Source organism: Mustela putorius, unplaced genomic scaffold (genome assembly GCF_011764305.1).
Source record: "Mustela putorius furo isolate JIRA1106 unplaced genomic scaffold, ASM1176430v1.1 tig00004007_pilon_pilon_pilon, whole genome shotgun sequence".
Lineage (NCBI taxonomy): Eukaryota > Metazoa > Chordata > Mammalia > Carnivora > Mustelidae > Mustela > Mustela putorius.
The window spans coordinates 42,557-68,982 of record NW_025422145.1 but is presented as its reverse complement, the minus strand read 5'-3'; the positions used below and the strand labels follow the sequence as shown (position 1 = coordinate 68,982).

The 26,426-nt window shown below is 40.9% G+C and overlaps 1 long non-coding RNA gene across 1 annotated transcript; it reads right to left on the bottom strand.

Moving 5' to 3' along the window:
- Positions 1-29: 29 nt before the first annotated feature.
- Positions 30-21,924, bottom strand: LOC123389709. Its single transcript, XR_006604336.1, has 3 exons — positions 21,877-21,924; positions 5,795-5,888; positions 30-249 (listed from the first exon to the last, which is right to left on the bottom strand). It is a non-coding gene; the product is annotated as an uncharacterized LOC123389709 (long non-coding RNA).
- Between the last annotated feature and the right edge of the window lie 4,502 nt (positions 21,925-26,426).

Here is a 26,426-nt window from a genome sequence, read left to right as displayed (position 1 = left end):
AATCTCCAGTGAATTCCTGTTTAATAGATTCATAATTGGAAAAATTCTGAGGTGAAACTGTTCTATAATCTTTATGTAGTACTCTCACAGAACCAGGGATTGCGAGGCGCTGAAAACACTTGACACGAAGTAATGTCTCCATGGTGACAAGAGCTAGCATCAGTCTTGCTGGATGTGTTAGCACTCAGGATTTCCACAGAAACCGGTTCATCCAAAAGACAAGCTAATGAACATGCATTTGTCTCTGTCCTAAAGGTAGCCATACCACAAAGTAGCTAAGTTCTATTATTATTATTATTTATAGTCATCATACAAGTGCCATTTTCTGAACACTCAATATGTTTCGAACACTGTACTCATTGCTTTACTTACATATGAAATTAGTAAATTTTCAGAGTAACTCTGTGAAGTGGATATTATCATCTCTGTTTACAGATAGAAAACATTACTAAGAGGCTGTCTTAGTGAACTCTGGCCACCATAAGAAAATACTATAGACAGGCTGGACAAAACAACATTTATTTCTCACAGTTCTGGAAGCTGGCAAGTCCAAGATTAAGTGCTAGCCAATTCAGTTCCCCAGTATGGGCTCTGTTCCTGACTTGCAGGTGACCACTTTCTCTTTATGTACTCACATGGTAGAGAGAGTGAGAGCTCTGGTTTTTCTTCTATTAGGATACTAAGCCTGTCATTGGGGCCTCATCCTTATGACCTCATCTAAACCTAATTACCTCCCAACGACCCCACCTCCAAATACCATCACATTTTGGGGGTTAAGTTTTCAACATATGAATTTGGAGAGAGGCACAAACATTCAGTACACCACAAAGGCACTAGCTGGATTTGAACCTAGAGCTGTCTGGTCCCAGCCCATTTTCCTGACTATGTACTGCATGCTATTGTCTTCCATATGCATTTCAAAAGAAGTAAAGGTCTGAGTCACCCAGTTACTCCCAGTGAAAGCAAAGATATCTAATATATTTCACCTGCATTTCAAAAGTCATAGAGACATGTTAAGGAGAAATTTCCACAGTGGATAATCCATAAGTGAAGAAATAGAGTAACCTAGTACCAATTAGGCATGAAAGAACTGTCAAAAATCATTTAGTTTATAGGCTGTAGTTCCCATGCTCCCAATAGGAGCCCACACAACCTTCGAGTCCAGACTTGGAGCTGCGTTTACCAGAGATGTCATCATAGGTCTTTAACCTTTGGGACTTTTGTGGGGGAGGACCCTCCATGCCACCTAGCCCTCCCTGTTTCTGTGGGAATTCATCTGATCATGATGTCATTTACCTGGCTGAGACCTCATAAACAAGGTTGTTAAAAACATGGTTCTAGAGATTATAGGGTTCTTCTTCATACTTTCTGTAATTTTCCAAATTTCCTACAATGAAATACTACTCTCACAATCATTAAATCATTTTTTTATAGAGGGAGGGACAGAGGGAAGGGAGAGAGAATCTTAAGCAGGCCTCACTCATGGAGCCTAATGCAGAGCTGGATCTCACAACCCTAAGATCCTGACCTAAGCCGACACTTAACTGACTGAGCCACCCAGGCACCCTATCATTAAGTCATTTGTAACTGCAGCTCTAGCTGTGCAGTATGTAAGGCAGTGTGGCTATGTGGAAGAGTTTCTGTATAGATGCATTGCCAAATAATGGATATCATCCAAAAGTTTAATCCTAAATGGGCCTGGTGTTCAGGCATCATGTTGCTGCACCCAGTGCACGGGGATATCTAGGCACTTCTTCTGACCCTCCCACATCTTTGTGTGATGACCTGACAAGTCACTGAGCTTGAGTCTTCTGAGATCATCCGGTTTGAGCTCCTCATTTTTCAGAAAGAAAATGGAACCCCAGAGAGGGGAAGCAACTCACTTCAATAGGTCATGTCAGAGTGAGAACTAGAACTCAAGTCTGTGGATTCCCATTTCAGTGTTCTCTTTACTATAGTTCAATAGGATTCAGTAGAGCAGTGATTCTCAACTCTGGATGTGTATTTGAACCACCAGGAAAGCTTTTTTTTGAATACCAATGCCTGGGACTTAGACCAATTAAATCAAAATCTCTAGGGGTGGGGCCAGGGCATCATATTTTTAAAAATTTCCTCAGAGGATGCTAATGTGCAATTAAGGTTGAGAATCACTGATCCAGAGGTGATCTGTGAGCCAGCAGATCAGCATCACCTGGAAGCTGGTGAGAAATGTATATTCTTGGGCACCTGGATGGCTCCATCATTAAGCATCTGACTTTGGCTCAGGTCATGATCTCAGGGTCCCGGATAGAGCCCCACATCGGGCTCCTGCCCGGTGGGAAGACTGCTTCTCCCTCTGCCCCTCCCCCTTCTTGTGCGAACTCTCTCTCTCCTCTCTCTCAAATAAATAAATAAATAACTTTTTAAATAAATAAATAACTTTTTAAATATTTATTTATTTTACAGAGAAAGACACAGTGAGAGAGGGAACACAAGCAGAGGGAGTGGGAGAGAGAGAAGCAGGCTTCCCACTGAGCAGGGAACCTCTATCGGAGCAGGAACCTCTATCAGAGAGTTGTCACAAAGATTAAATGAGATAATGCATGCCAAGTGCTTATCCTTGTGTCCTGCCTATTACAAACCACCCACTGGAGTGGGGGTCAGCAAACGTTTTCTGTAAAAGTCCAGATAGTAAATATGGCTTTCTGCACCATATGTTCTCTGTGGCAAGAGTTTACCTCAACTCTGGTTGAGATAGCAGCCACTGACAGACAATACATGACTAAATGGGCATGGCTATGTTCCAAACAAAACCCATTTATGGATATTAAAACTTGAACTTCATGCAATTTTCTTTCTTTTTTTTTTTAAGATTTTTTATTTGAGAGAGAGAGAAAGCACATGCAGGGGGAGGGCCAGTAGGAGAGGGAGAAAGAGACTCCCAAGCAGACTCCCTACTGAGGGTGGAGCCTGATGCAGGGCTCGATCACATAACGGTGAGATCATGACCTGAGCCCAAACCAAAAGTTGGACACTCAACCAACTTTGCCACCCAGGTGCCCCTCATGAAATTTTCATATGTCATAAATTAGTATTCCTCTTTTGACTTTTTTGAAATATTTGAAAATATAAAATAAAACCATTCTTGGTGGGGCGCCTGGGTGGCTCAGTGGTTTTAAAGCCTCTGCCTTCAGCTCAGGTCATGATCCCAGGGTCCTGGGATCGAGCCCCACATGGGGCTCTGTGCTCAGTGGGAAGCCTGCTCCCCCCCCACCACCACCCTGCCTGCCTCTCTGCCTACTTATGGTTTCTGTCTGTCAAATAAATAAAATCTTTAAAAAAAATTCTTGGTTTGTAGCCCATATAAAAACAGACAGAAGGCTGGATTTAACGCGGGCTGTAGTTCTCTGATCTTTGGTGCTACAGTGTAGGTTTTGTGAGGGTGGGCATTTTGTCTGTTATGTTCATGGTACTATCCCTAGGAAATAACATAGTGTTTGGTTCGCAGTATGTGCTTATTTTTTGAATGAATAAATGATGTTTTCAGAAGGGAGAACTTTGTGTATGGTTTATTTCTATAGCTAAATGTTATATTAGACCTGAAATGTACCTCTATTGCTTAACCAGATTTATATGACTATGTTTACTGTTCATATATGGCTGTTTAAATTTAAATTTAGTACTATTTAAAAACACTTGCTGCATTTCAAATGCTTAACAGCCACATGTGACTAGTAGCTACTGCATATAGGTAACTGCAAACACAGAACACTTCTATCATTGCAGAACATTCTTGTGGACAGTGCTGATCTATATTGATAATCGCTGAGAACTAGATGATATGAAACATTAAAATACAGGCAGTTGGGGCACCTGGGTGGCTCAGTGGTTTAAGCCTCTGTCTTCGGCTCAAGTCTTGATCTCAGGGACCTGGGATGGAGCCCCGCATCGGGCTCTCTGCTCAGTGGGGAGCCTGCTTCCTCCTCTCTCTCTCTCTCTGCCTACTTGTGATCTCTCTCTGTAACAAATAAATAAATAAAATCTTTAAAAAAATACAGGAAAACTGAGGTGAATGGTTTCCCAGGTAAGATTTTTCCCAGAGCTTCCAAGGGTTTCGGATTAGTAAAGTACTGCCTCCCACTGTTGTCTTGTTTGGCAGTGAGGCCTGAGTCGAGAGGGAACCACTCTTCTCTGCTGTTTGCTGGCAAGTTAGAGCCCACACATTCGCAAGTTATCTCCCATATTACAGAATTAGTGTCAGGACTCCTCCAACCGAAGGAAAAAGTTAAGTAGTACTTAAAACTATGTTTTTAGTGTTGTGACTTTTTCTCTTTATTTTTAATTTTTTAGAGAAGGTCTTCAAATGGTTCAAATGTTAAATGTTAAAATGTTAAAAATTGGAGTGAAAAATTGCGCCGTTCTCCCCACCCCCACCACCCACCCGCCTGGGTTGCTCAGTGTGTTAAGCGCCTGCCTCTTCATTTTCGCTCAGTTCATGATCTCAGGGTTGTGAGGTTCAGCCCATGTCTGGCTCCACACTGGGCATTGAGCTTGCTTACGATTCTCTCTCTCCCTCTCCATCTGGCCCTCCACCTTCTCTTAAAAAAAAAATATGCCCTCTCCCTCCCCCATCTCACAGCTGCCCAGTTTCATCCCAACCCGCTCCCTCCAGGAACTATGATTAGTTCTATGTATCTCTTTAGGATTTCTTTCCAATTATTTCAGCAGATGACTATAGATCCTTATTTCTTCACCACTTTGACACAACAGGTAGCCTAGAATACTACACTGTTCTTATAGTTTAAAAAATTTTTATAACAAATTCTTGAAGGTCCGTCCATGTCAGTACATGAGGATCTTTCTCATTTTTTTTTCATTTTTCTTTTATGTTTTGTTTTTTTTTAAAGAGCTGCATGGCATTCCAGTGAACAACTGCACCATAATTTCTTTTTTTTTAAGATTTTCTTTATTTATTTGACAGAGAGACAGATCACAAGTAGGCAGAGAGAGAGAGAGAGGAGGAAGCAGGCTCCCCGCTGAGCAGAGAGCCCCATGTGGGACTCGATCCCAGGACCCTGTGATCATGGCCTGAGCTGAAGGCAGAGGCTTAACCCACTGAGCCACCCAGGCACCCTGCACCATAATTTCTTAAGCCAGTCCCCTACTGATGTCATTTGAATTGTTTCCATTATTGTGCAGTTAAGATGAAATTTTGAGACTATTTCCTCCACTACATTTAGAATCCTTCAAATATACATTGAAAAGAAAATTTACCAGTCAGTTGGAGCTTAAAATGAGCCTAACCAGTCTGTTCTCCAAAAAGAAAATATCAGCATTATCCTGATCAGCGATAATGATTGCCTTCTCCTCAAAAAAAAATTTTTTTTTGTTAATCTTAGCACTTCACAACATCTATTTTCCAGCTTTCCAATATTCTTTGTAGGTAAAAGAGTTGAGATAGGAGTCAGATGTTTGCACTGAGCCACAGAAAACTCTTCTAAGAAAGAAAGTACCACTGCTGGTCAGTTGGGTGTGAAAGTATTTGTGGTCTCATCTGACATGCAAGTTCTATATCGTATAAACATCAGTGCGGAGGAGGGCTTAACCGACTGAGCCACCCAGGCACCCCTATGTTTACAGCTTTTTGTGTGCACGTACTCTTAGATAGACTAACACAACAGCTGAAAAATTCTGATAGAAACACTTCGGCTGCCTAAGACTTCCATGAGAAAGTTTGGTCTGTTGCTTTTGGTTGCTTTTTTGTTATCTTGGCTCAAAAGTGTGCATGTCAGGAGACAGATAGGGTGGTACTCACTAAAGTGACAGATTCCGACACAGCTGGAGGTGACGGCAGACCAGTGTCCTGGGAGAGCAGGCCTGAAACTTGAACTCTCGCTTCTGTATTAGTCCTGGCAGTAGGCAAAAGAAGAGTGAGAAGTTGTAGTCTGACAACTGGGAGACGCAAGACATACCCAGAGGGCCTTTCCTGGATTGGTGGAGACATTCCAGAGGGAGGAGCCAGAGTGCTGGGCTAAGATTATGCTCAAAGTTTATGCAATCTCCTGCCACCCTCCAATTCATAGTTAATGATTTAAATACACTGCAAGGTTTTGCTGGTGGGGGGTGGGGACTGGGAAAGTAATTTATTCACAGGAAGGGAAGTGACCATGGAGTTGCTGGAGGGTTTGGACTTGTGAAGGGGTAGTTTTATCTCAGAAGGAAGAAAGAGCAAAGTATGGAAGAGGACATAGAAGAGTTTTGAAATGGAAAAGAAAGAAGTTAAGTGGCACATTTGAGTTGTTCTAGACCGCAGAGAACCAGTTCCTGTGTTTATCTGTTGAACTGGTCAGGACTAAACATAAATGCTCTCAGGTTGCTTCTTTGCTCATATCCTGCAGTACTTCCCAGTTTACTCCAGGTAAAATCTCAAGTCCTTACCTTGACTACAAGGAACTGTGTGATCTGGCACAGGGTTCTCACTGACCCATCACCTGCTCCTCCTCCCCTTACTCAGCTGGGGCCACATTGGCACCCTTGCTTTTTTTTTTTTTTTTTTTTTTTTTTTTAACATACCATGCATGTTCCAGCCTTGGGGTATTTCCACTTCCTGGAACACTCTTCCCTTAGATACCCCTTGGCTAAATCCCCATTTGTTGAGGTATCCTATCAAAGAGGTCTTCCCTTACTACATTTTCTAAAATAGCATGCCTCAATTTTTCTCTTTAATCTGTTTTAACTTTTTACATCTCTTACCACCACCCTTAAGAGTAAGAAATTTGTTTTGTTTGCTGATATATCATTGTTGTGATGCGTTACAACAATTGTCTAGAACACTTACTGACAAATTTTAGGCATTTAATAAGTAATTGATGGGTAAATGAATAAATAAATAATTTTTTCAGTTACATGTGACAGAAACCCAATTTAGATTCACTTAAGCAAAATGAGGAATTTATTGGACTCTTTTTGGTTCAGTGAAGTTTTGGTTGTTGATTATTTGGGATTTTCTATGTGGATAATCATATAATCTGCAAACAGGGACAGTTTTACTTGTTTCATTTTTTTTACCGATACAATTTTTTAAATTTAAATTCAATTAATTAACAAAGAGCATATTATTAGTTTCAGAGGTAAACCTCAGTGATTCATCAGTTGCATATAACACCCCGTGCTCTTTGAATCCCATGGCCCCTTAATGCCCATCACCCAGTTACCCAATTCCCCCACCCACCTCAACCAGCAACCCTCAATTTGTTTCCTGTAGTTAAAAGTCTCTTATGGTGTTTCTCCCTCTCTGATTTTGCCCTATTTTTCCCTCCCTTCCCCTGTGATCCTCTATTTTGTTTCATAAATTTCATGTATGAGCAAAATCATATGGTATTTTTCTCTGATCGACTTGTTTTGCCTAACATAATACCCTCTAGTTCCATCCATGTCATTGCAAATGGTGAGATTCCCTTTTTTGATGGCTGAGTAATATTCCCATAAATATATATATATATATATATATATATATATATATATATATCTATATATAGATATATCTATATCTATATATAGATATATATCTATATATATATCTATATATAGATATATATATATCTCACATCTTTTTTATCCATCCTTCTGTCAGTGAACATCTGGGCTCTTTCCATAGTTTGGCTATTGTGGACATTGTTGCTATAAACATTGGGGAGCAGGTGCCTCACTATGTTTGTATCTTTTGGGTCATAGGATATTGCTGGGTCATAGAGTAGCTCTGTTTTTTACTTTTCGAGGAACCTACATACTGTTTTCCAGAGTTGCTGTACCAGTTCTCATTCCCACCAGCAGTGTAAGAAGGTTTCCTTTTCTCCATATCCTCGCCAACATCTGTTGTTTCCTGACTTGTTAATTTTAGTCATTCTGACAGATGATAGGTGGTATCTCATTATGGTTTTGATTTGTAGTCCCCTCATGCCAAGTGATGTTAGCATTTTTCATGTGTCTGTTGGCCATTTCTATGTCTTCTTTGGAGAAATGTCTGTTCACGTCTTCAGTCCATTTTTTTTTTTTTATTTGACAGACAGAGATCACAAGTAGGCAGAGAGGCAGGCAGAGAGAGAGGAAGGAAAGCAGGCTCCCTGCTCAGCAGGGATGGATGCGGGGCTCCATCCCAGGACCCCGGGATCATGACCTGAGCCGAAAGCAGAGGCTTCAACCCACTGAGCCACCCAGGTGCCCCTTCAGTCCATTTCTTGACTCTATTTTCTGTTTCTTTTTGGGTGTTGAGTTTGATAAGTTCTTTATAGATTTTGGATACTAGCCCTTTATCTGAAAAGATATTTGCAAATATATTCTCACATTCTGTTGTTTGTCTTTTGGTTTTGTTGACTATTCCCTTTGCTATGCAAAAGATTTTATCTTGATGAAGTCCCAAGAGTTTACATTTGCTTTCCTTTTCCTTGCCTTTGAAGATGTGTCTAGCAAGAAGTTGCTGCAGCTGAGGTCAAAGAGGTTGCTGCCTCTGTTCTTCTCTAGAATTTGGATGGGTTCCTGTCTCACATTGAGGTCTTTCATCCATTTTGAGGGTTTTTTGTGTATGGTGTAAGAAAATAGTCCAGTTTCGGTTTTTTTGCACATGACAGTCTAATTTTCCCAACACCATTGTTGAAGAGACTGTCTTTTTCCCATCGGATATTTTTTCCTGCTTTGCTGAAGAAGAGTTGGCCATAGATTTGAGCGTCCATTTCTGGGTTCCGTGTTCTGATGCACTGAACTATGTGTCTGCTTTCATGCCAGTACCATACTGTCTTGATGATTACAGCTTTGCAGTACAGCTTGAAGTCAAGATTTGTGATGCCACTAGCTTTGGTTTTCTTTTTCAGTATTCCTCTGGCTATTCAGTGCCTTTTCTGATTCCAGACATGTTTTAGGATTATTTGTTCCAGCTCTGTGAAATATGTCAGTAGTATTTTAATAGGGATTTCTTGAAATGTGTAGATTGCTTTAGGTAGCATAGACATTTTAACAATATTTATTCTTCTAATCCATGAGCATGGGATGTTTTTCCATTTCTTTGTGTCTTCCTCAATTTCTTTCTTAAGTATTCTGTAATTTTTTTAGTACAAATCCTTTACCTCCTTGATTAGATCTTCTTGTTGGATGGACCCTTTAATTATGGTATACTGTCCTTCATCTCGTATTACAGTCTTTGGTTTGAAATCTAATTTGTCTGATACATGAATTGCCACCCCAGCTTTCTTTTGATGTCCAGGAGCATGATAAATAGCTCTCCACCCCCTCACGTTCTTTCTTTCTTTTTCTTTTTTTTAGTTTTTTAAAAATTCTATTTATTTATTTGATAGAGAGAGACATCACAAGTAGGCAGAGAGAGAGAGGGAAGCAGGTTCCCCGCTGAGCAGAGAGCCTGATGTGGGGCATCTCAGAACCCTGAGATCATGGCCTGATCTGAAGGCACAGGCTTAACCCAGGTGCCCCTACACACCCTCACTTTCAATCTGGAGGTGTCTTTATGTCTTTATGGGGTGCCTGGGTGGCTCAGTGGGTGAAATGCTTCTGCCTTCAGCTCAGGTCATGATCCCAGGGTCCTGGGATTGAGCCCCACATCAGGCTCTCTGCTCAATGGGAAGCCTGTTTCCCCCCCCCTCTCTCTGCCTGCCTCTCTGCTTACTTGCGATGTCTCTCTGTCAAATAAATAAATAAAATCTTCAAAAATTATTTTTAAATAAATAAATAAAATGAGTCTCTTGCAGACATTGTGTGGATGGGTCTGTTTTTTTTCTCCAATCTGATACCCTGTGTGTTTTGAGTGGAGTTGCCCATTTACATTCAGAGTAGTTATTGAAATACATGAAGTTAGTGTCATTGTATTACCTGTTATGTCACTGTTTCTATATATTATTTCTGTTTGTTTCTGGTCTTTGTTATTTTGGGGCTGTCTCTTCACTTAAAGTATCCCCTTTGATATTTCTTGCAGGGCTGGTTTAGTGATCCCAAGTTCTTTTAGTTTCTTTCTTTTCTTTTTTTTAATCATGTTTTTAGTTTGTCCTGGAAGTGCTTTATCTCTTCTTCAATTCTGAATATTCCTTGCTGGATAAAGTATTCTTAGCTGTATATATTTCTCATTGAGCACTCTAACTATATCATGCCAGACCTTTCTGGCCTGCCAGGTCTCTATGGATGAGTCTTATGGTTCTACCCTGGTGGGTAATGACATCTTGTCTGGAACTGCTTTCAGGATTTTGTCTCTGAGATTTGGAAGTTTCACTATTAGATGTCAGGGTGTTGGCTTATTTTTACTGATTTTGAAGGGGTTCTCTGGGCCTCCTGGATTTTGATGCCGGTTTACTTCCCCAAATTAGGGAAGTTCTCCAGTATAATTCGCTCCAGTATACCTTCTGCCCCACCCTTTCTTCTTCTGGGATCAAAATTATTCTAATATGGTTTTGCTTTATGGTATCACTGATCTCTTAAATCATCCCCTTATGATCCAGTAGTTGTTTATCTCTCTTTCTCAGCTTCCTTGTTCTCCATCATTTGTCTTCTATATCACTGACTCTCTTCGGCCTTATTTATTCTAGCAATTAGAGCCTCATTGTTTTTGTTTTGTTTTTTAAAGATCTTACTTATTTATTCATGAGAGACAGAGAGTGCAAGAGAGAGGCAGAGACAGAGGGAGAAGCAGGCTCCCTGTGTAGCAGGCAGCCTGATGTGGGACTCAATCCCAGGACCCTGGGATCACTACCTGAGCTGAAGGCAGATGCTTAACTGATTGAGCCAACCAGGCACCCAGAGCCTCTATTTTTTAAAAAAATTATTTTTATTAACATATAATGTATTATTTGCCCCAGGGGTACGGGTCTGTGAATGATCAGGCTAACACACTTCATAGCACTCACCATATCACATACCCTCCCCAAGGTCTACAACCCAACCACCCTCTCCACACCCTCCCTTTCCCCAGCAACCCTTAGTTTATTTTATGAGATTAAGAGTCTCTTATGGTTTGTCTCCCTCCTGATCCCATCTTGTTTCATTTTTTTTAAGATTTTTAAAAAAATCTACTTATTTGTCAGAGAGAGTGAACACAGGCAGACAGAGGGGCAGGCAGAGGCAGAGGGAGAAGCAGGCTCCATGATGAACAAGGAGCCCCATGCGGGACTCGATCCCAGGACCCCCGGATCATGACCTGAGTCGAAGGCAGCCGCTTAACCAACTGAGCCACCCAGGCATCCCATCTATCTAGTTTCATTTTTTCTTCCCCTACCCCCAAACTCCCCACTCTGCCTCTTGAATTCCTCATATCAGGGAGATCATATGACAATTGTCTTTTCCTGGTTGACTTATTTCACTCAGCATAATACCCTCTAGTTCCATCCACATCATTGCAAATGGCAAGATTTCATTTCTTTTGATCAGAGCCTCTATTTTTTATTGCATCTCAGTAAGTAATGTTTTTTATTTTGACCTGGTTAGATTTTAGTTGTTTTATTTCTCCAACAAGGGATTGTCTAGTGTCTTTTATGCTTTTTTTCAAGCCCAGCTAGTATCTTTGTAATTGTTTGAATTCTAGTTCTGACATCCTACTTATATCCACATTCATGAAATCCATGGCAGTGAGTACTGCCTCTTGTTTTCTCTTTTGGGGTGAGTTCTTCTATCTTGTCATTGTTTCCAGAAAAGAACAGAAGAGAGAGACATAATATAAAAATAGCAACAACACCACCAGAAAAATATACACTAAGCAAATCAGAAGAGAACAGAAACAAAACAAACAAATAAACAAAAAATCAAACAGAAGTTGAACACAAACAATAAAGTAGATCCTCGGTATATTTTGGTCTGTTAGAAGAAACTCGATCCCAAAATAGGAAAGAAAGAAAGAAAAAAAAAATATATATATATATACACAAAAATAAAATTAAATACAATGTAGGAAGCCACAAATGAAAAATACATTTGTAAAACATAAATGTAAAAATGAGAATTAAAAGAGACTTTAAAGAAGAATTGATAAAGTAAGAAAATAGCTGGAAAGGGAAAAAAATATAAAACCGAGAAACTAAAGAATAATAAGAAAAAAGCATGAATGCTGATACTGCTTTCCCCCCGAGAGCTGGAGTTTTGCAGTAAACTTAGTATTAGCTGGAATTTCCTGCTGGTATCCTGGGGCAGGGGCCTGTTGCACTGATTCTCAGGTGTCTTTGCCTTTGCAGAATCACACTGACTTTGCTGGGAGTCTGGGTTCAGTGCGAGTGGCTCCGAGCCATTGTGGGGCTGAAAATGGTGGTGCCCTGATCTCAACCCCAGAGCTGAAAGTTCGTGCTGTTCCCCCTGCCCACCCCATCTAGTGGGCCCTTACAGAAAAGCAGTCCATCACTCTTGTCTCCCTGATTTCTGTCTGAACTCTGGGTTCACTGAGGCTGTGGCTGAGCATTTTTAGCTTAGGCACATGACCCTGTTTAGAGTCTCCAAATGTTACAGACTCCTGTGGCACATACCTGTGCCACTCCTCCTTGGGGAGGGGGGTCTCCTCAAGCATCCATTCTGCCTCATGCTGGGCCCCTGCTGAGAATGCAGTCGCTAGCTCCTGGACTCACTGTTTGCAGCCAGCTTCCCTGCTCCAGTGCTTGGGGAACTCAGGCACCCCCATTCTTTTTGTGATGCTGGGGATCCTGAGATCACGCTGTCCCACCTGGGATTCTGCCCTGCTTCATACCCTGAACATGTTTCATGTAAAATTTCTGGTTTTGTGCTCTGCTGCTTATAATACTTTCCAGTACCTGGCTTAGGAAGCCCCCCCCCCCCAGTTTATCTTCTGATATATTGCCTTGGATTCATGTCTACATACCTCCTATCTTCCAAAAAGTGGTTGCTGTTCTATTTGTAGAATTGTAATAATCTTTTCTCAGATCTCTGGTTGATTTCATAGGTATTCGGAATGATTCGGTAACTGTCTAGAAGAATTTCAGTCCCCTACTCCTCCTCCATCTTAATGCCTCCCCCTACTTTTGTCTTGCAGATCTGAGTGCCTTTTATTTCCTTTTCTTGCCTAATTGCCTCACCTAGAATTACAGTATTATGTTGAATAAGAACGGTAGGAGCAGATCTGCTCCTTTGCATTTTCCCCGATATTAGGAAGAAAGCGTCCAGTCTTTCATGCTTGAGGGTCATGTGAGCTGTAGGGTTTTTGTAGATGCTGTTTATCAAGTTAAGGAAGTTCTCCTCTATTCCTCTTTTTCTGAAAGTCTTTATCATGAATAAGCCTTGAATTTTGGCAAATACCTTTCCTATATCAATTAATATAATCGTGATTTTTATTTGTTAGCCTATCAATAAGGTGGATTACCCTGATTGATTTTTTTTGATGATTTTATTTATTTATTTGAGGGAGGGAGTGCATGAGCGAGGGGAAGGGCCAGAGGGAGAGGGAGAGCAGACTCCTCACTGAACAGGGAGCCCGACACAACATGGGCTCAATCCTAGGACTCTGGAATCATGACCTGAGTTGAAGGCAGCTGCTTAACCAACTGAACCAAAAATTGATTTTTGGATTGATTTTTAATCACTAAACCAGCTTGCTTCCCTGCAATAAACTCCTATTGGTTCTTGTGTGTATGTATTTATATATATATATATTGATGAAAAATTTTCAGTCATTATTCGAGAAACTTTCAGTCATTATTTATTTTCCAGCTCTGTCCTCTTTTCCTCTGTCTCTCCCCTTTTGGGATTCTGATGATACAATCTTAGATCTTTTGTAATAGCCCCACAGTCTCTGAGCCTCAGTTCTTTTTATTCCTTTTTTTTTTTCCTTTTCTTCTTCTTCTTTTTGTTTTTGTTTTTTTTCTTTTTTGGTTGTTATTTTTTGCTTTGCTTTGTTTTGTTTTCCATTCAGCTGGCTTCTCTCATTACTATTGGGTAATTTCTATTCTATCTTCTAGTTCACTGATTATTTCCTTCTCTTCCTCCCATTCTGCTGTTGAGTCCACACAATTAGCTTTTTATTTCTCTTATCATATTTTCTAATTGTATTTTTTAGTTTTAAAATTTCCATTTGATTCTTTTTAATATTGTCTATTCATTTGCGGAGGCTTTGATGTTTCAAGCATTTGTATTTGTAATTGCTTGTTGAAGCATTTTTATCATGGCTGCTTTAAAACCTTTGTCAGGTGCTTCTAACATCTTTGTCATCTTGGTCTTGGCATCTATTGGCATCTATTGATTATCTTTTTTTTTTTTATTCAGTTTGAGAACTTCCTGGTTCTTGGTATGGTGAGTGATTTTCATTTGAAACCTGAATAGTTTTATATTATATAATCAGATTCTCAATCTCATTTAAACCATCCATTTTAACTGCCTTAGTTCCACAGTGTTCTGGCAGGGAAAGTGAGAGGACACCACCTCATTAATGCCAGATAAATATAGTAGTCTGGGTTCTCATTAATGCCAGATAAATATAGTATTCCAGGTTCTCCACTAAGTCTCCAATGAAACTGGGATTGGGAGGAGTTGCTTTTTAGTGCTGGATAGGGTGAGTTCCAACTCCTTATGGGGTCTCTACTGACACGGGCTTGCTCCCTACTTGGCATTCTCTGATGCTATCCCAGTGGAGGGTGCGGGGATACAGCCTCATGAGAGTAGGAGTCTAGGCTTCCCATTCTACCTTTGTTGGCATAAAGATGGGTGGAGCCATGATTTTTTTCTGGGGTACTTGGCTAGCGTAGAGGATTTGATGTTTAAAAGTATTCTGTCTTGCTGGTCTTCTCCTTTCTTGGCCCTTTGATGAAAGATGGCAGGCTTTTTCTGTTTTTTTCTTGTTGTTGGTGGTGGTACTGTTGGTGTTTCCAGGTTTTCAGCTTATTCAACTCCCAAGTCTAGGATATATGGGCCAGAAAGAAAACCCAGGGAACTGACCTTTGTGTCATTCCTTACGTCCCAAAGTCTGTAACCAGTCTGCCTTCCTCTCTATACCTTCCAGAGTTTCTTATGTTTGTTTTATAGAAATGTCAGGACTTTTAGGACATTTTATATGTTAGGACTTTTTGTTGTACTTAGCAGGAGAAAAGAGAAAGGTCTGTCTCCTCCATCTTCCCAGAGTAGAAGCCATCCCATCTTATATTTTCAAAAGATTTTATTTATTTATTTGAGAGAGAGAGAGAAAGTGAGCACACACAAGTGGGGGGAGGGGCAGAGGGAGAAGAAGAGAGAAAATCTACAGCAGACTTCCTACTGAACAGGGAGCCCAACACGGGGCTTGATCCCAGGACCTGAGATGATGACCTGAGCCAAAGGCTGATTCTTCACCAACTGAGCCACCCAGCTGCCCCCATCTCATTTTTTGAGGTTAAGATAGCATTGATAGCATTTTTAGACAAGAACACTGCTAAAAAGAAAATCACAGGCAAACTGAAAAACTGAACATAAATTAAAAGCCTTAAGTAAATTATTAACAAACTGAAATCAGCAATGTACAAAAACCAAACATCCATTCTGACCAGTTTGAGTTTATCCTAAAAAAGGTAAAAGAAGGGGTGCCTGGGTGGCTCAGAGTTGATTCAGTGGGGGCTCATTGCCCTTGAAAGTAAATACAAATAGAAGGGAATTTCTTTAGTATGATAACTAATGGATATCAACAACTTAATTTGATACTGAAACATTAGAAACATTTTTTTAAAGATTTTATTTATTTGACAAGGAGAGATCACAAGTAGGCAGAGCAGCAGGCAAAGGGAGAGGTAGAAGCAGGCTCCTACTGAGCAGGGAGCCTGATATGGGGCTTAATCCCAGACTCTGGGATTATGACCTGAGCTGAAGGCAGATGCTTAACTGACTGAGCCACCCAGGTGCCCCGAAATACTAGAAACATTTTATGGTAAAATATTGGAGGCCTTTAATGAATCAGGAATAAGGCTGTAGCCTCTATGCATAATTAATATTATACCAAAGGCCTTTGTTAGCCCATTCCAGGCCAACTAGAATGCAAGTACTTTAACTGTTCACTCATTACTGAATTTCAGATAGGTAGAACAGGGCCCAACACATAACAGGCATTCAGTAAATATTTGTTAAGTGAGTGAGTGAAGAAGCCATATCTATGAAAATTATATACTTAAAAAAGCCCAGGAAAACAGAGAATAAATATTTTTATATGTAAGTAATTCATGTTAATTTTAAAATTCTAGCAACATAGAAAAATGCAAAGAGGATGGTAAAAAACCATTTCAAATATCACCACAAAAAAGCAACTGTTAATAACTCTGGGCTCACATCATTTTACATATTACACTGGGCATATTTACAGAGGGAAGGTAGGTAGATAAACTGATAAAAAGTGGGTCTGGGATATGCACAATATTTTAAGTAAAATGATATTGAACTGTAACCCACAGAAAAACAATTGAAGCAAAACTGAAGAATAGTCAAATACCAGGAAGGTATTTATTTTTTATTTTTATTTTAAGTGGGCTCCATGCCCAGTGTGGAGCCCAGTGAGGGGCTTGAAATCATGACCCTGAGATCAAAACCTGATCTGAGATCAAGTGTTAGATGCTTAACCAACTGTCACCCAGGCACCCCCCACATAGGTGCTTCTTAACTAGACATGTCATTAGTTCCTAAAAGATCCCACCAAAGTTAAGGAAAACCTTAAGTGATTGGAATAATTTTTAAACCTACATTTTTCTAATTAAACTGTATCAATCAATATCTACTTTAAGAAATTAATCAATTGGTTCATTCTGTTTCTCTTATCTCCCTTCCCGTAGCCCCTTGATGTCTGTTATATTATTGCCAGGTTTGGAGACCAGTACATTCTCTTCTATAACCATAGCTTCCTCAGTTACCAAGCATTAGTTTGTCACTGATTCCCAAGGTTGGGGGGGGGCAGTTGTGCCCTAAGGGGATGTAAGGCAATGTCTGTCACACCTGGGGGGAATGCTATTGGCATCTAGTGGGTGGAGACTAGAAGGGCTGGTAGACATCTTCCAATGCACAAGACAGCCTCTGCAACAAAGAATTAATTATCCAGCTCCTAACCTAAGTGCTATGGCTAAGAAACCTTGATCTAATGTCTAAGTGGGATTCAGTGCTACGAATAGTCCTTTTCATATAGCTTCTCTTTCCTTGCATTCTTTACTGTTTTTCTTTATTGGATGAATTTAACATCTAGGAGATTTTTTTTTTCTTCACAAGGGCTTATAATAACTGTGTTCTCTTGCTTGGTTGATAATGCCTGCTTACTGACTTTATATGGAGAATAACTTGGCTGGGTCTGAGTTTCTTTTGTTAAATTTTCTTTCCCTCAGAAAACTGTGGACCTTGTCCCACTGTTATTTGGCATTAAATATTACTTTGGAGGAGCCCAAGGTCAACCAAGTTCTTTTCTCCTGGTACGTGTCTATTGCACAATAAAAAAATTGACTGGCCTTTGTCCTTGGTTTCTGTCACTGGAGACTCTAAGTCCTTAGAATTCCTGAGTAACAGGAGTGCCTTTGTTATTCATGAAACCCCTTAAAGATTGTATGTATTTATTTGTCAGAGAGAAAGAGAGCACAAGCAGGGGAAGCAGGGGGCAGAGGGAGAAGCAGACTCCCTGCTGAGCAAGGTGTCGGATGTGGAACTGATTCCAGGACCCTGGAATTATGACCTGAGCCTAAGGCAGATGCTTCACCAATTGAGCAACTCTGGCATCCGTCATGAAGCCCATAAATGACACCCAAGTTTATCCTAGCAAGATGACTCAGGAGGAAGGGTCAGGTCACCAGAAAGGTCAACCATGTGATTACAAGGTTGGAGCTTTGAAGCTAGCCCAGTGTCTGGGGAGAGAACTGGAGATTGACTGTAGTCACTTGGCTAATGATTCCCTGATAAAAACCTGGTGAAGCTTCCTGTTTGTTGAACTCATCAAATGTACTGGGAGGGTGACGTGCCCTGATTCCATGGGGAGGGAGCACAGAAGCTCTATATTTGGAACCCTCTCAGACTTTGCTTTATGTTTCTCTTCATTTGGCTAGCACTGATCTAAGTTATTTGTAATAAAACTGTACTCCTAACTATAGCTCTTCTTTGAGTTCTTTGAATTCTAGTGGCTTAAGGAACATGAGGGAGTTGTGGGACCCCCTGATTTTGTAGCCAGTTGCCCAGAGGTTTAGGTGGCCTGGGAACCCCTGAACCTGCAGTTAACATCCAAAGTGAGGAAAGTCTTATGGGGACTGTGCCTTTAAACCTGTGGGTTCTGATGCTAATCCCAGTTAGTGTCAGAACTGAATTCAAATGTAGTATTGTAAAGCCTCACTTACTCTTCCTGGCTGCTTATGTAATTTTTTCTTTGTTCATAAGTTAATAAACTTCAACCAGAGGTGTCTTGATGTTGTTAGTCCTATATCAGATCTTACCTAGAAAAAAATGTGTTCTATTGTTCTGCAGATCCTTTCTCTTTTGTGCTAGTTTATGGTCATTCTCAATTATTGGTCATTCTCCATCATTCTTGTTGGTAATGTTCCTGACTTGGATCCTTGGGCTCTCCAAGCAGTACAAATTGACTGGGGCCAAATGGGAATTTCCAGGCAAGGCTCGAGCATAAGGGAGACACCACAAAGAGGGTCCTTCATGCCGGCTCTCAGAACAAAGGCCAGGAAAGTTTTTAAGGAAGCTAAGGCAGGATAGGAGTGACTTCTAAGTGATGAGGGAGGAGAAGGCAAACTGAGGACAAAGCACAAGCTCACACCTCACAGTCCCGCCCTCCCCACTCCCAGGTGGGTGACATTCCCCAGGCCCTCCTGGCTGCCCTAAAGCTAAGGGAAGGAAAAACAAATGGTTAGCTTAGAGCAGATCACTCTCCAGCAAGACATGTGTCTCCCTCAGTTATAAATGTCTTAGTAATTTAGAAGAAAAAAGCATTTTTAAAATAATTTTATTTATTTATTTAACAGAAAGAGCGAGATTACAAGTAGGTGGAGAGGAAGACAGAGAGAGAGGGGGAAGCAGGCTCCCTGCCAAGCAGAGAGCCCGATGCAGGGCTTGATGCAGGGTTCAATTCCAGGACGTTGGGATCATGACCTGAGCTGAAGGCAGAGGCTTAACCAACTGAGCCAACCAGGTGCCCCAGGGGAAAAAAAAAAAAGCATTATCAATAACCTGACTTTCAGAAGGAAATGTAGATAAAATTAAATGGCATAACCTGCAACCCACCGACAAATACTTGAGGCGGGCAAAGCTTCCTCCAGGAAGCACCCAACTGTCTTCACGTTAGTGCCTTGCTAGAGGGAAAAACAACCTTGGGTTGACAATAGCAAGGCCTCAGATTTCCTGTGAGTCTTCTTTAGCACGTGAAAATCCACTTCAAAACTCCCTTGTCTTTACTTCCCCCACCCCCAAAGTATATAATCAATTGCTTCTCACCACTGCACAGGTGACTCTTTCTGCCCACAGGTGCTGTCCTCATGCTTTAATAAAACCACCTTTTAGGGCGCCTGGGTGGCTCAGTCAGTTATCTGCCTTCAGCTCAGGTCATGATGCCAAGCTCCTGGGATCAAGCTCCATGTCAGGCTCCCTGCTCAGCAGGGAGTCTACTTCTCCCTCTCCCTCTGCCCCTCCATTTGTGCTTGCTCTCTCTCGTGTACTCTATCTCTCAAATAAATACAGTATTAAAAAAATAAATAAATAAAATCATCTTTTGTACCAAAGGCATCTCAAAAATTCTCTCTTGGCTCTTGGCTCTGGACCTCACCTGCATTCACAACTACATAAGCGTGTGGGGGTGGGGAGAGATCCAGGAAGTTGGGCACACTGGCACAGGGGGACAAAAGCTGCTTCTTCATGTCTATCGTTTCTCATTAGCATGTTAAATCTTCACCCTGGGCGTGTTAGTATTATAATGAGGGGAAAAGTCAGTGAAAGGTCAGTGCTGGGGTCCAACTGCAGTCCTGTGACTTGGTCTTTGCCAGTGAAGTCCCTCTTTGCTGAGCATCCTGTTTTCACATTCCTGCGAGAGCAGAGTTGTATCGAGGATTGCTGGATTTTGTGGTGAGGATTGAGGGGACGTCAGCCCAGTCCCTGCTCTGTCTCAGTAACTTCAGTCCTCATGTGAGCAATCCATTTAATATCCTGGACTTCCATTCCCTTGAGATCCTGTCTCCCAGTGACCTTGATCCTACTGAGCCTCAGTCTCTCATTATTCTTTTCTTTTTTTTTTTTTTTAGATTTTATTTATTTATTTGACCAAGAAAAAGGGAGCACAGGAAGGGGAGCAGCAGGCAGAGGGAGGGGGTAAAGCAGGCTCTCTACTGAGCAAGCAGCCTGATGCAGAGCTCAATCCCAGGACCTTGAGATGATGACCTGAGCCAAAGGCAGGTGCTTAATCATGAGCCACCAGGTGCTCCTACGCTGTATCTTATTACACCCGTAGTACTACTCCCAAAATGTTTCAACATCCTTCCCCCTCCTTTTTTAGGAATTATGTAATTCCTCCTGTCTCGTCACCTTGTTTGTCTTTGCTGTTTTTATTAAGGTAATTCCTTGACCCCACAAAAATCTTTAGTTCATTGACTTGAAAACTGTCTTCTTCATGCGCTCATTTACCTCTTGCCCATCTTGGATTCTAGGTGCTACTCAGCTCTTTTGCACTGTTCTCCCTCACCATACTCACCTGGAAAAACCCAACTCTCTGCAGAACCTGGAAAAACCCAACTCTCTGCAGAACTCGATGGCTCTCTCCCTATTCTGGGATTGCACATGAGCAGCTCAACATGCTTCAGGAGAAATGGTTCTGTGGAAACATAGTTCTGCCCTTAGGACATTGATGGCACTTGCTAATGGTCTTAAAAAATCCAAGCAGGCCCTCCTCACTGCTTGATAACCCCATTGCATATCTCTAGCTGGAGATAACCATTTCCCACCTCCTGTTTCTGTAAACTTCACCTCTCCTTTCTCCTGATTTCACTGAGATTTATAAGTAGCCAGAAGAGACCCCATAGCACCTAATCAACCTATACTCCTACAGCTCTGCCCACACTCTGCATTCCTTCCTGGGACAATAAATACTGTCAAGTTCTGAGCTTGGGCCACCCTCTCCACTGTGTCCTCGACATCATCTGCTCTCCCCTACTCAAGAACATTACTTCCTTGGGGCACCTACGTGGCTCAGTGGTTTAAAGCCTCTGCTTTCGGCTCAGTTCATGGTCTCAGGATCCTGGGATCGAGTCCTACATCGGACTCTCTGCTCAGCGGGGAGCCTGCTTCCTCCTCTCTCTCTCTCTGCCTGCCTCTCTGCCTACTTGCGATCTCTGTCTGTCAAATAAATAAATAAAATCTTAAAAAAAAAAAACATTACTTCCTCTGTTACCTCTCTCTTATATCATCCATTTCTTCCTTTTGTTTGGACTAGGAATTGTAGTAAAGAGATAGACACATGGTAGTATCTCCTTTATTAAAATATCTTATCTTCTTCCATCTTTTCCTTCCTCTTATCCTTTTTATAGCAGAATTTCTCAAAATAGTTATCCAACTTGTTGTCTTTACTTCTTTATTCTGTCTCTCTCTCTTTCTCCATCATGGAGAAATTTCAACCAGATAAACTAACAGCTAGAATAGTATGACAAATCCATATGTGTATCCATCATTCTGCTCCAATAGTTGTCAATGCATGGCCAATTTTGCTTCATTTATACCCCCACCCACACCTCCCTCTCCTTGCATTACTTGGCAACAAATCTAAAAATCATATCATTTTACTAATTCAAACCTGTGGCTGAATTTAACCTATTTTTCTGTTCCTGTACTTTCTGTAAACTGATATATCGAGGCCAGATCAGTATTTAGCAAAAAGATTGCATAAATAGTATTGCATAATTCTATCACGTGACATCTGGGGAACATAAAGTCTAGTTGGCTCACCTTTTGTGATGTTAAGCTATCAGTCTGATCCATCAATTACAAGGTTCCATCAGCTTTTCACCTAAATGCAGCTTTGGACAATCATTTCCTATATCAATTATTTCATGATAATCCCTCTTTTCTCTGGAATGGGGTCAGGTTTTCTTCTCTAGTACTCAACTGAAATGTAATCCCCTTCAAAAATAAAGACATTTTCAAAAACTGTTCTAAAGGAAAATAGAGTTTCATAGTACTGTCTCAACTATTTTGTCAACAACTTACAGATGGAAAAATTTTAATTCTATTTCATATACATCTTATAAGGAGGGAGCAAGAGGCATCTCATGGTGTCCTAGCAAGAAAACAGAAGCCTGGCCACTGGTCCAGGATTTTCTTCTGAGTCTTAAAGAAAATACCAGCACTGGGCTTTCTAATCAGGTCTCTTACTTCAAAACCCATAGTCTCTTCACTTCATTGTGAGCTTTCTTATTAATTTATCTGAAGGACAGTGTTCATCATCTCTGTGGACAATAAGACTGACAAAAAGAGTAAAGACATTTTGAACAAACTCCAGATTCCCAGTGTGTTTTTTAAGGAGTACTAGGTCTCAAAAATCTAAAAAAAAAAAAAGAAAAAGAGAGAGAGAGTGCTATGTTATGCTGTAGAAACAACTAACCCAAAGCTCAGAGGCTGAAGTCTAATGCAAAAGATCTGGGTTGATGGGCTTTCCTGGCTAGCTAACCTCCACACAGTGACTCAGGACCCTCATATTCAGGGACTCCACTCTCTCTCAGGCCTCCTATAGGCCCTGTGCTGGATCCTTTGAAATCAACCAACTGATAAACAGCAGAGCAAGAGCCAGAGCAAAGAGCTGAGAGAGACAGTTGTGGAGGATCTCATTTGAATTTAGGCTAGAAATTGGCCTAGCTGTGGACCCAGGAGATAGAGAAATGCTTTGGTGAGCATGCACATCAAGAAAGCAACAGTTTATTTTAATGTAAAAATAATACATGCATATGGATAAAAATAAAAGATACAGAGTAAGAGAATAAAATAGTTACCAAATGTGTTGCAAAACAAGGGGTGTGTGTGTGTGTGTAGGGAAGTGGGTGGCATATATATGTAACAAAGTATGTGCAAGTACTCTCTGCTCTCCCATCCCCAGACTTTGGATGTAGGCCCCAAAGCAGAGTGGTGTCAAAGTAGCAGGACAAGTTGAGCCACCTTTTCACAAATCGGAGAGAGTTACCTAACTTAGTCTCTGCTGACAGTTCTCTTTAGAATGGAAAGGGCAGTGACTTAATGCCTCTTAATTCTTAGCTTTGGGCTTTAGTTGAGAAATGTGAAGAAACACCTGAAGTCTTATGAAGTATCATTTTTATATACATGTAGGATTAAAACATATATGTTAGTGTTTATATTATGTGTACACTCACATATGTATGTGTGTGTGTATGTACATGTATGTATATATATTGCCTTTTAAAACATGATTCGGTTTATAGTACACATACCTTACTTTTCCCCTTCATTTCCCAGCATATCTTGTACATCTTTCCATATTAAAACATTTAGATAAAATAAGGCTTCTCTTGGGTACTGGAAATTAGTAAGGGGTGGCTGGAGACACTTCAAAGCTAACTGGCCAATACAAAAAGCCTGGGTCTTCACTTCAACTCTTGTTTGATTATAAATTAACCTCCCCAAACCTCCCAATTAGCAGCAGCCACAACGAAACAGAAGTAGCTGACATTTATTGAATGTTTCTATATATGATTAGTATGCATTATTTTATTCAATACTCAGAATGACCTATAAGATATATATTCTAGCTAGTCCCATTTTACAGATGAGGAATATGAGGTGAGAGCAGTCGATTTGCCCAAGGTCAGAGATTCAGAAAGTGGTAGATCAGTATTTAAACACAAGAAAGTGGTAGATCAGTATTTAGACACAAGTCTGACTCTCTTGGGGTGCCTGGATGGCTCAGTCAGTTAAGTGTCTGCCTTCAGCTTAGGTCATGATCCCAGAATCCTGGGATAGAGCTCTGAGTCAGGCTCCCTTCTCAGCAGGGAGTCTGCTTCTTTCTCTTCCCTGTTCTCACTTGCTCTCTCTCTCAAGAAAAAAAAAAAAATCTGACTCGCAATGTATATTCTTAATCAGTTTGTCATTCTGTTCATCTGTACATTGAATGCCATAGTCTCATTGACTTCCCTCCAACTTTTAATTTAAATATAAATGATTCAATCTGACTACTCATCTGTGCTGAACAATCGTTTAACCCTCAGTCACCCTGGACTCTTAAACATGTACTGTACCTACTCTGAAATTTATATTTCTTGCATTAGTACTTTATCCAGTGCTCATGTTATGCCCTGGTGAATGTGCAGTTCATAGATGATTTCAGTTCCAAATGGAGGTATTTCTTATTTGTTGAACTGTCTGAGATTCCACCATTAGGGATCCATTCTTAGGAGCACTGACTACAGTGGAAAGTAAGAGGAGCAGGAGGAGGATCTAGAAGTGGTCAATGAAGTAGAACTAAATAGTAACACAATTAAATTTAAACATAGATTATTTAACCAAATCTCAGCAGTAGGAACGAATTACCCAAGAATCCTCAGAAAAAGTTTTAAGGAGAAAGACTCATGCATGTGTAGGGTATAAAACTGGAGAAGAAAATTGGAGGGAAAGAGATTTATTCACTTTTGCCCTCAAGAACCTATGTCCATAAAATGCCAAGTTTGCCTTAGAGAAGCATACCTGTCCAGCTAGACTCCAGCCGTGGTGGGATGAAGCACATCAAGGGAGGCTGGGGTCAGGACGTCAGGACACCCAGCAAGGCTGAGCCAAGATGCGGGTAGGAACAAAGAGCCAGACCAAACGTGGCTTCCCCATGGAAAGACCCAAGTTCAAATGGCTTCAGAGTCAGGCTGTAGTCTGGGGCTCAGGCTGTTGGGCATGTTTCCTGTCCAACTGTGGGTGTGAGGAAAATGCATGTGTGGCGCAAGTGCTGTGGGCACAGAGCCAGTGAAAAGCATGGGGTGTCATTCAATCAAATGGGAGGCAGGAGCCAGTTGGCAGAGGTAAGGGCATGCAGGTATTATGTATTTATCCTATCTTACTTCATACTATATTATTTCTTTTTTTATTTATTTTTTATTTATATTCAGCATAACAGTATTCATTATTTTGTCACCATACCCAGTGCTCCATGCAATCCATGCCCTCTATAATACCCACCACCTGGTACCCCAACCTCCCAACCCCCCGCCCCTTCAAAACCCTCAGATTGTTTTTCAGAGTCCATAGTCTCTCATGGTTCATCCCCCCTTCCAAATTCCCCCAACTCCCTTCTCCTCTCTATATCCCCATGTCCTCCATGCTATTTGTTATGCTCCACAAATAAGTGAAACCATATGATAATTGACTCTCTCTGCTTGACTTATTTCACTCAGCATAATCTCTTCCATTCCCGTCCATGTTGCTACAAAAGTTGGGTATTCGTCCTTTCTGATGGAGGCATAATACTCCATAGTGTATATGGACCACATCTTCCTTATCCATTTGTCCGTTGACGGGCATCTTGGTTCTTTCCACAGTTTGGCGACCGTGGCCATTGCTGCTATAAACGGGGTACAGATGGCCCTCCTTTTCACTCTATCTGTATCTTTGGGGTAAATACCCAGGAGTGCAATTGCAGGGTCATAGGGAAGTTCTATTTTTAATTTCTTGAGGAATCTCCACACTGTTCTCCAAAGAAGCTGCACCAACTTGCATTCCCACCAACAGTGGAAGAGGGTTCCCCTTCCTCCACATCTTCTCCAACACATGTTGTTTCCTGTCTTGCTAATTTTGGCCATTCTAACTGGTATAAGGTGATATCTCAATGTGGTTTTAATTTGAATCTCCCTGATGGCTAGTGATGATGAACATTTTTTCATGTGTCTGATGGCCATTTGTATGTCTTCATTGGAAAAGTGTCTGTTCATATCTTCTGCCCATTTTTTGATATGATTGTCTGTTTTGTGTGTGTTGAGTTTGAGGAGTTCTTTATAGATCCTGGATATCAACCTTTTGTCTGCACTGTTATTTGCAAATATCTTCTCCCTCTCCTTGGGTTGCCTCTTTGTTTTTTTGACTGTTTCCTTTGCTGTGCAGAAGCTTTTGATTTTGATGAAGTCCCCAAAATTTATTTTCGCTTTTGTTTCCTTTGCCTTTGGAGACATATCTTGAAAGAAGTTGCTGTGGCTGATATTGAAGAGATTACTGCCTATGTTCTCCTCTAGGATTCTGATGAATTCCTGTCGCACATTGAGGTCTTTTATCCATTTTGAGTTTATCTGTGTATACGGTGTAAGAGAATGGTCGAGTTTCATTCTTCTACATATAGCTGCCCAGTTTTCCCAGCACCATTTATTGAAGAGACTGTCTTTTTTCCACTGTATATTTTTTCCTGTTTTGTTGAAGATTATTTGACCATAGAGTTGAGGGTCCATATCTGGGCTCTCTACTATATTATTTCTAAAATTTATTTCCTTTCTAGCCTCCTTCCTAGAAAGATTAAATTT